The following is a 9,473-nucleotide window of genomic DNA, read 5'->3' on the forward strand; positions in this document are numbered from 1 at the left end:
AAAAAAAAAAAAAAAAAAAAGGTTTGGCTTGCGGTGAGACTTGGGGGCATCGCCTCATCTTTTAAGAGGTGTGCCCTTGAAAACCAGGGCTGCTGTCAGTCCCCACTCAGGTGGTTGGGAGGCAACAGGGGGAACGTGGGGAACTGAAGAACCTTGGCCCAGGCAGGCCCTGGGGACACATTTCTGGAAGTACCTGCAAGGTCTCTCTGGTACCCTCTGGCTCCCCCAGGGCTGATGGTGACCAGTTCTCCTCCCAGGGTCATGGGGAAGCACCCGGCACCTCCAGACACTTGAGTTTCCTGGGATGGGTGGTGACTCCAGAGTTCGTGGGGTTTTGGGTTGTCTCTGAGACCTGGATTCCGAATGCTGTGGGGAGCAGCTCAGAGGCCGGCTGTTGGGGCGCTGCCATCTCTGGGCCCCTCCTGTACCCCCCGACCTCACGGCCCTGTCCCTTTCTCCCTCTTCTTCCTGCCCTCCTTTCCTGCGGCCAGCGCTGAGCCAGCTCTGACCTTCCAGAGGTTGTGCGGTGTATCTTTGGACAAAACCAAGCACTTACTGGTCTCCAGTGGGAGAGTCCTCAAGGCCTGGGCTGGCTGGGTTTTTGGTGGTTTCTTTCCCTGGGAGTCCGCAGGGACCAGGCTCCAGGCTGTGGAAGGAGGCCAGTCTCCGCTGTCCAGGAAATAACCGGCCGTCCCCACCCTGCCCTGGCCTCAGCCTCCCTCGGTGCTCAGCGGGCACTTGTAAGGCAGTGGTGGTGGAGGGGGTGGGCCCCACACTCCAGGGATCAAGATGTCTCTCCCTCAGGGAGAACCGAAGCTTTGCTGAAATTATTTTAAGGTTGAGTGTTTTAGTTTTAAAACATGTGAAATTATTTTGAAGGCATATGCTTTGTTTTTAAAAAAAATATAGCTTGGGAATTTTGCATTCAGGACAAAAATGGAAGCCCTTGGAAATCTTTGGGTCAGCCTCAGGGAGAGGCCCCTGCCTGAGCTCTGGCTTCCTGTCTGAAGGGCTCTGTCAGACAAACGTGAGGGTAGAGAATTCATGGATTATCAGGTCTCGAGGAGGACACTCAGACCACGGGGTCCTTGTCCCCTTGCCTTTCCACTGTGCATTGAGGGACTGTTAACAGAGGCACAGAGAAGTTAAGTGACTTACCCAAGGTCACACAGCCAGGGTTTGAACCTAGGCAGACTTAACCACAAGTTAATTTGAAAAGAGGTCACTTGGGAAGCTCTGCTCCTGCCTGTCCCCACCCCCCAAGCTGTGGCCAGGAGGCTGTGGCATGTTTCCTGGGCAGCTGAGAAGGCACTTCCTTCCAGAGGTTGCTTTTTGAGTCTCCATTTCCTCTGATGTCGGGGAAAGGGCTGACAACCCCAGCCCCCTGCAGCCTGTCTGTGGCCAAGTTTTTCCAGTCTTCAGAAGGATGAATAAAGAAAAGCAGAGCCGTGAGAGCGAGCGTTTCAGAAAGTGAAAGTGTTCAGCCGAAAGACACGTCTTCCATCCCACCTATTCCTGTCCGTTTTTTTTGTTTGTTTGTTTTTGCTATAGGGCATGTGTGCTCACCAGAGAGACAGAAAGCAAGAAACCACTCCCCAGGAGGGATGGCCGCACCGCAATTCTTCTCCTCCATTCTCCTCTTGCGTTTTAGGCATGCATGCACACGCGCCCAGTGTGAGTTTTAAGCCACCAGGTCCAGGACTTGAACCACAGTTGACCATGTGGGAGTCCAGCGACGTAACCGTTATGCCATCTGCTGGCCCCGTATTTTTGTCGATGTTAACACGTCATTTCTTTTCCAAAGTGCGGGGGTAATAGAAGATGGTTTTACTTCTGCAGGGTCCTCCCGTGGCAGACCTTGAAAGGTGGCAAGTGAAGGTGCAAAGCTTTTTTTGCTTCTGCTGTTGTCCTGGCCTGGTATGCCAGCCTAGCCAACTCCTACTTGTCCTTCAAGCTCACTTCCTCCAGGCAGCCCTCCCTGACTGGTAGCTGGAGCAGCTATTACCCTATGTGTTCCCCCAGCCCCTGGGCTTACTTTGTCATGATTTGCTTATTGACTGTCTCCCTTGGCTGGCTCTGAGCTTCTTGGAAGGGGAACTGTATACCTTTGTGGCAATGCCATGAAGAAGCATATGCACGCTCAATAACAATAATAGAAATAATACCAGGGCCGGCAGATAGCATTGTGGTTACGTCGCTGGACTCCCACATGGCTGACTGAGGTTTGAGTCCGGACCCAGTAGCTTGAAAATCACACCAGGCGCATGTGCGTGCGTGCCCAAGATCCCAGGAGGAGAATGGAGGAGAAGGGATTCCCCCCCCCCCCCGGCGGGGGGGTAGTGATTTCTCACTGTCTCTGTTTCCTTTCTCCTGGCAAGCACACATACCCAAAGGGAAAAAATTAAAAAATAATAATGATAGCAGATAACTTACTGAAAACTTAGCCTGGACCAGTCATTATTATTGTAGGTGTTTTATAGTCCTTCTCTCTCTCTCATTCATTCATTCATTCGTTATTTATTTATTTATTTGAGGGAGATTTTTTTTTTTGCTATAGGACCTGTGAGCTTGCTGGAGAGACAGAGACAGAGAGACAGAAAGTGAGACATCACCCCCCAGGAGGCATGGCCACGCCGCAATCTTCATTCTCCTCTCGGGGTCTTGGACATGCACGCACACGCGCCTGCACAAGTTTCATACCGGAGGGTCCAGGACTCCAACTCTGGCCGACCACGTGGGAGTCCAGCGATGTTGCCATTATGCCGTCTGCTGGTCCCTGCATTCCTTCTCTCACTCTAGCCTAATCCCAGCTCTCTGAGGTGTGTATTACTGCCGTTCCAGTTTACAGACAGGGAGACCGAGGCACAGATTCTGAGCCACAGAGACACTGCACAGGCGGTCAGTGTCAGAGCAGGCATTTGGACTCGGGCTGTTTGGATCCAGTTTGTACCCTTGGCTTCAGGTTGGAGCCTCAGCTCCGCTCTTTTCTAGCCACATGCTTTTGGGCAAGTTTTTTGATGCCTCTGAGCTCCTGTGTCCTCCGCATGAGTGGGGGAGTGGTCTGCAGGACTGTCGGGAGGGTGGGGCACAGTGAGAGATGTTGAGGACCCTGGGGTTGACGTGATGGTCCCCACAGCTTGGCAAGGTGGTGGTTTCAAGGTCTCAGCTCCTGGTTACAAGCTGCCCAGCCTTGCAGACCTGCCCCAGCACAGACCCGGCTGGGGCTCTGGGTGGGAGGGCCAGGAGGCAGGCAGGAGGGAAACAGAGGCTCCTCTGTTGGCTGCTTGGGGCCGTGGGTAGGCATGGTGGAAAGACAGGAGTGCTACGGGCCGAGACGAGGATGCCAGTCTGGAGTGGGGTGGGCACCCTGCTACCCGCCAGGGTTAGTTCTTGGCCACAGGTGGAAAATTCCTTTGGATCCTATCCTGAGGGGCAGGGAAAGCTGGGGTCAGTTCTTGGAGGGGAGGCTTTCTCCACACCCTGAAAATGTGATTGCCGTTTTAAGTTAAATAAAATAAAGGCAGAAAACAGCTTCAAGTTGGCGGCCGCTCAGGGCAGTACGAGTCTGCCCAGCCAGCTTCAGGACACGGTTCCTCTGTGGGAGCCAGGGCGGCCCTGGCCACGTGCCAGCTGGCCACAGCCACCCCATGTCAGCAGATTGCCCCCTCCCACCCCTGCCAACCTGACTGGCATCTTCTCTGGGAACCTGGAGTCCAGATCTGCCCTGCAGGGTGGCAGAGGGGACTTCAGGCTTTACTCTCCTCCCTCAGTCCATAGGTGGGGCCATTCGTCTGCAGAAATCTTTCCTCCTCGCTGATCCCAACAGCAGCCCTGAGGAGGATCGCTCTCTCTGGTAAATGTGGAAACCGAGGACCAGGAGCTGGAACAGCTGGTGCAGCTGGAATAAGAACCGGGGTCCTCTGACTTCCTGTGACACCTTTAAGTGCTCCTCCCACCTGCAGACAGCGGTCTGTGGGGACCAGCCGTGTGGATGGCTCTACGGGGTGTTCCTGATGGACTGCAGCCCACTCCCGCCCCACTGCCCATTACAAAGATGAAGGCAGACCAGCTGGTGGCGTGGTGGTGGAAGGGGCTGGATCCCACATAGCCACCTGCATGGTTTGAGTCTCAGACCCTATGGCTTGAAAAGCACGCACTCATATTCCAAAAGGAGAAGTGGAGAAGGGACTGCAGCATGACCATCCCTTTACCATTTTTCTTTCTCTCTCTCTGGGGAGTAAACATACCCTCTAGCCAAAAAAAAAAAAAAAAAAAAAAAAAAAGAAGAAAAAGAAAAAGAAAGAAAAAAAGAAAAAGGCTTTATTGTTCTAGACTCTATTAAAAGTATGTGGGAAATAATACCCTTGCAGAGTTCACTGTAACACTGTAACACATACACAATGATTAATCGTAGCATTGTAACAATGAGAGACCAGAAACAAGTCAGGTTCAATGCTAGCAAGTGCTACAATGGAGTACTATACAGCCATCAAAAAGATGATGTATCCTTTACACACTGGTATGAAATCATCTCCAAGATACATTGTTGGGTAAGAGGGCCAGATGCAAAATAGTGTGCCTAATATGCTACTTTTTTATGCAAGACGGAGAGAGAGTAGAATTTGTATCTACCCATAGCAACTCTGGTAGGGACCTGAGAAATTAATCCGAGGAACTTGGTGCAGCACGACATGGCTAACGGGACTTTTCTTTCTAAAAAAAAAATATTTTGAACAAAACTTTTTAATAGTTTTAGCTATTACCGCTTTGATGGAATTGTGTTGCTTAGTCAGAAATTTAAATTAGAAAAACAAATTAGAGTCGTGGACAGTGGCCTGGTAGGAGATGTTATTATGTTAAGAGCAAATGTGTCATAAACCCTCAGGGCATAGTCTCATTGCTGTTAGCTTCTTGACCATACTTGGGATTTGTTTTCCTACAAGTCAGGAGCACTTGCCAGAGAGAGAGAGAGGGGGGTGGGGAATGAGAAATCACCCCCTCCAGGGGGTCTGCCACAATCCCTTCTCCTCTTGGGATTTTGAGCACACATGCCTTGCATGAGTGCTACAATGGAGTACTATACAGCCATCAAAAAGATGATGTATCCTTTACACACTGGTATGAAATCATCTCCAAGATACATTGTTGGGTAAGAGGGCCAGATGCAAAATAGTGTGCCTAATATGCTACTTTTTTATGCAAGACGGAGAGAGAGTAGAATTTGTATCTACCCATAGCAACTCTGGTAGGGACCTGAGAAATTAATCCGAGGAACTTGGTGCAGCACGACATGGCTAACGGGACTTTTCTTTCTAAAAAAAAAATATTTTGAACAAAACTTTTTAATAGTTTTAGCTATTACCGCTTTGATGGAATTGTGTTGCTTAGTCAGAAATTTAAATTAGAAAAACAAATTAGAGTCGTGGACAGTGGCCTGGTAGGAGATGTTATTATGTTAAGAGCAAATGTGTCATAAACCCTCAGGGCATAGTCTCATTGCTGTTAGCTTCTTGACCATACTTGGGATTTGTTTTCCTACAAGTCAGGAGCACTTGCCAGAGAGAGAGAGAGGGGGGTGGGGAATGAGAAATCACCCCCTCCAGGGGGTCTGCCACAATCCCTTCTCCTCTTGGGATTTTGAGCACACATGCCTTGCATGATTTTCAAGCCACCAGGTTTGGGACTTGAACCTATGGGTCAAGTGTGTCCTTGTCAGGATCGTCTGTTTCATAAAACATGTTGGCAGATCAGCAGGCCTTGTGAGGACACCCTAGGCCTGTCCCCTACTGAGGCAGAAAGACTGTGACACCTACAGCATTTGCTGTAGGGAATAGCGTCCTGCTTACCGCGGCTAATAGTTTCAAGGCCTTGGCTTTGAGAAACATCTGGAAGGCTGACTCGCAGGCCACAGTTCAGGCCCCTCCCAGGTATGTTGGGTTTTCTGCAGATGGAAGGAGCAGAGCTTACGCTGGGTGGCTACACGGGAGCTGATAGTCACCCCTGCCCTGGCACTTCTAGGAAAAGTGGATTTGGGGAATTGCAGTGTGGCCGGCATGCACAGAAGGGTGTTGTATGCAGCAAGCGAGTGTTTGACCCTCCCTTGAAGTTCCAGGCTGCCCCCATGGTCAGATCCCACAGCGTCCTAAGTTTCTCCATGGGTCTCTGGAGAAAGCCTTCTTGCCCCAAACACCAGGAAGCCTTGTCATTCTCAGTTCACTTTGAGCAGAAGTGGTTTGTGTCACTGGTCTCTCTTTTTTGGAGGCTGGGAGTCTGGTGCATGGCGATCCCACCTTCAGGGTTAGGACATTTCTGATCATCTGCATTTCCCCCCTCATTGTTGGCTCTGTTTTCTGTCCCACCCACGTTTCCCTTCCTCCTTTCTCTCTCACTGTTAATTTATGTTTCCCGTATGAGTGAGCCTTTGTGAGCCTTTTTTCTCCTTCTGGAACAAGCCAACGTGCAAACATGCAAACATACCAACAAACCCTTAAGCAAAACCATACCAGAGCCCCTGCCCCCTATCAGGGGAGGGCAGCTCCATTGGCTTGGCGGGGCCAGCTGGCGACGGGTTAAGAATGATGCAGAGGCAGTGCTGGCCAAGGCTACCCTGAGGAAGTGGCCCTGGAAGGGAGGTGGCTGGCTTGTCCTGTGTGACTCCAGGGCCCGGGATGAATGGGGCAGGTCGCTCAAGGTCAGTGAGTGGAAAAGGAGGAGCTTTCTAGTAAAGAGCCTTTCTAGAACTTCTGCTGGGCTGAGGATTTAAACTCGTGTGTGTGTGTGTGTGTGTGTGTGTGTGTGTGTGTGTGTATGTGTGTGTGTTTTGAGAGAGATTTTCGCTATAGGGCGCGTATGCTCGCCAGACAGACAGAGAGAGACATAGAGACAGAAAACGAGAAATCATCCCCCGGGGGGGATGGTTACGCCGCAATCCCTTCTCCTCTATTCTCCTCTCGGGATCTTGGGCACACACACACACACACACACACGCCCGGCGTGAGTTTTAAGCCACCAGGTCCAGGACGCGAACTGCAGTCGACTACGTGGGAGTCCAGCGACATAGCCATTACGCTAACTGCTGGTTCCCAACTCATGGTTATCTGACTCCACAAGTAGCTCTCTTTAAAAGCAGCAGCCAGGTACCAGCAGATGGCATAATGGTTACATTGCTGGACTCCCATAGAGTTGACTGGTTCGAGTCCCAGACCTGGTGGCTTAAAACTTTGGGCTGGGTGTGTGCGCGTGTGTGCATGCCCAAAATCCCGAGAGGAGAATGGAGTAGAAGGGATTGTGGTGTGGCTATCTGTCTCTGTCTCTCCAGTGAGTGCATGTGCCCTATAGCAAAAATTTCTCTTAAAATAAAAGGCAGCCAGGACATAGAAAAATAAGGTATGCGTACACAGCGGAGTATTATTCAGCCTTAAGAAAGGATGAAATCCGGTCATCTGAGGCATTACAGATGAGCCTAGAGGAAATAAACCAGGCACCGAAAGATAAATATTGGGGCCAGCAGGTGGAATGAAGGTTAAGGCGAGTGGATCCTACATGGTTGACAGTGGTTCAAATCCTGGGCCTGGTGACTTGAAAACATATCAGGCTTGTACGTGCATGCCCCAAATTCTGAGAATGGAGGAGATGGGATTGTGGTGTGGCCATGGCCCTGGGGGGGATTTCTTGCTTTCTCTCTCTCTCTCTCTCTCACTGTCTCTTTCCAGCCAGTGCATGTGCCCTATAGAAAAACTTAAAAAAACAAAAAAAGACAAATACTGTGCGTTCTCACTCACGTGTAGAAGCAGAAAGATTTGGAAAGCAGTGGGGAAGGGAATATTTGGGAAGGGTGAGGGGAAGAGTGAGGGGAAGACGGAGAACGTGGGAGCAGATACACAATTGCAGTTGTATGCAATGGGAGGAACGCGCTGCCTGCCTCGAGTAACTGTGTTAATAACAGTGCAATGCACGTTTCAGAGGAGCTGGAGGAAAGGATTAAGGATTTCAGATGCCGACGACACAAAGTCACCACCAAGCTTAGGGTGATGAATGGTGTGCTCATTTCAAACACACTCTGTATGTATGTATATGTGGTAAAAAGCACAGTGTACCCGTCATGTACATCCAACTAGTAAATGTTGATTTCAAATATTAAAAAAAAAAAAAAAACCAGCCGGGGGCATGTTTGTCTGAATCCTACTCTTTACATGTGTAGTGACTGGCCTACCCTGATTTGCCTGGGCCAGTCCTGGTTGGAGCACTTTAAATTCCACATCCCAGGACCAGCAGATGGCATAATGGTTATGTCACTTGACTCCCACATAGTCGACCATGGTTCAAATCCCAGATGTGGAGGCTTAAAATTCACGCCAGGTGCATGTGCGTGCATGCCCAAGATCCTGGGAGGAGAATGGAGGAGAAGGGATTGCAGCATGGCCATCCCCTCTGGGGGGTGATTTCTCACTTTCTGTCTCTCTCTGTCTCTCTTGCGAGTCCATGCTCCCTATACCAAAAATCTCTCCATGAAAACAATCCCACACCCCGAGGCACCCCTTAATCCCTGACAAACCAGGACGACTGGTCACCCTACATCCTCCACATATGATCTCTTGAGGCCCTCGCGACAGCCACTTTGCAGGGGAGACCAAGACTTAGCAGTCCAGGGGCTGCTTATGCAGCAAGCGAGGGGCCAGCTGGGGGAGTGCACTTTGCTGCAGCCGAGAGGCTTTGGCTCTCAGGTGCACTGAGCCACTTCCCTTTTGTTCTGTCCCACAAATGTGGCAGGGACCTTGACTCTAAAGCCTGTCCTGCATGTCTATTAGGATCCAGGAATTTCCTCTGCTTTGCAACCAGCTGCTTGTTTTCTATGGAGGGTGGGGTGGGATTGGATTAGGGAGGAGGGCAGCAAGGCTTCTCCTGGGACAGGTCTTGGGCTTTGCCTTGGGAGAGGTGACAGTGTGGTGACAGAGTTGAGGGGGAGGGCAGCCTGTCCCTCCGCCCTGGTGTCTGGGAAGAGGGTGGGACCTCGTATGCGGGAGAGCTGGTTGCTGGCAGCAGTGCCGGCCCATTCGTCAGCTGCCTGGAATGGAGCCAGAATCCCAAGGGACCAGAACCTTCCCAACTGCCCCGAGGCCCCTGAGTCTGGGGCGAGCAGCCTGGGCAGGGGTTCCTGGACAGCTCAGGGCTCTGGGGCCTCTTGGGGGTCACCTAGCTAGCTACTCGGACCTCTGAAGCCCCCCTGCTTGCCCTGGGAGCCTGGCTTATGGCGAATGCACTGTCCAGAGTTGGGTGAGTCGGGGTTCCTAGGGCTATTTGAGGTGGGGTTTGACGTTTGGTGTCACTCACCTGCCAGCCAGGTCTGGGGGACACAGGCACAAGCTGGCGGGGTCCGCACCCAGCCAACCAGCCACGGGGCAGAAGAGATAGTCATGGTCCTTAAAGATGGGGGCCCCGGGGTCAGAACAGCCAGACTCAGATCCTACCCCGCC

General features: G+C 51.3%; 1 protein-coding gene across 2 annotated transcripts in view; it reads left to right on the top strand.

Annotated features, from left to right (window-relative positions):
* The window catches only part of CMKLR1 (chemerin chemokine-like receptor 1), a 55,532-nt gene that overhangs the window by 24,046 nt on the left and 22,013 nt on the right, over positions 1-9,473 (top strand). Inside the window, exon 1 of one of the 2 annotated variants that reach the window (XM_006151509.2) lies at positions 8,941-9,273. The exons of the other annotated variant lie outside the window; for it this stretch is intronic. The gene's annotated coding sequence lies outside the window, so the exon portion shown is untranslated. Of the gene's footprint in view, positions 1-8,940; positions 9,274-9,473 lie in introns of those variants that run through there. 2 annotated transcript variants of the gene reach the window in all.

The sequence above is a fragment of the Tupaia chinensis genome, unplaced genomic scaffold (assembly GCF_000334495.1).
Source record: "Tupaia chinensis unplaced genomic scaffold, TupChi_1.0 Scaffold000320_1, whole genome shotgun sequence".
Classification (NCBI taxonomy): domain Eukaryota; kingdom Metazoa; phylum Chordata; class Mammalia; order Scandentia; family Tupaiidae; genus Tupaia; species Tupaia belangeri.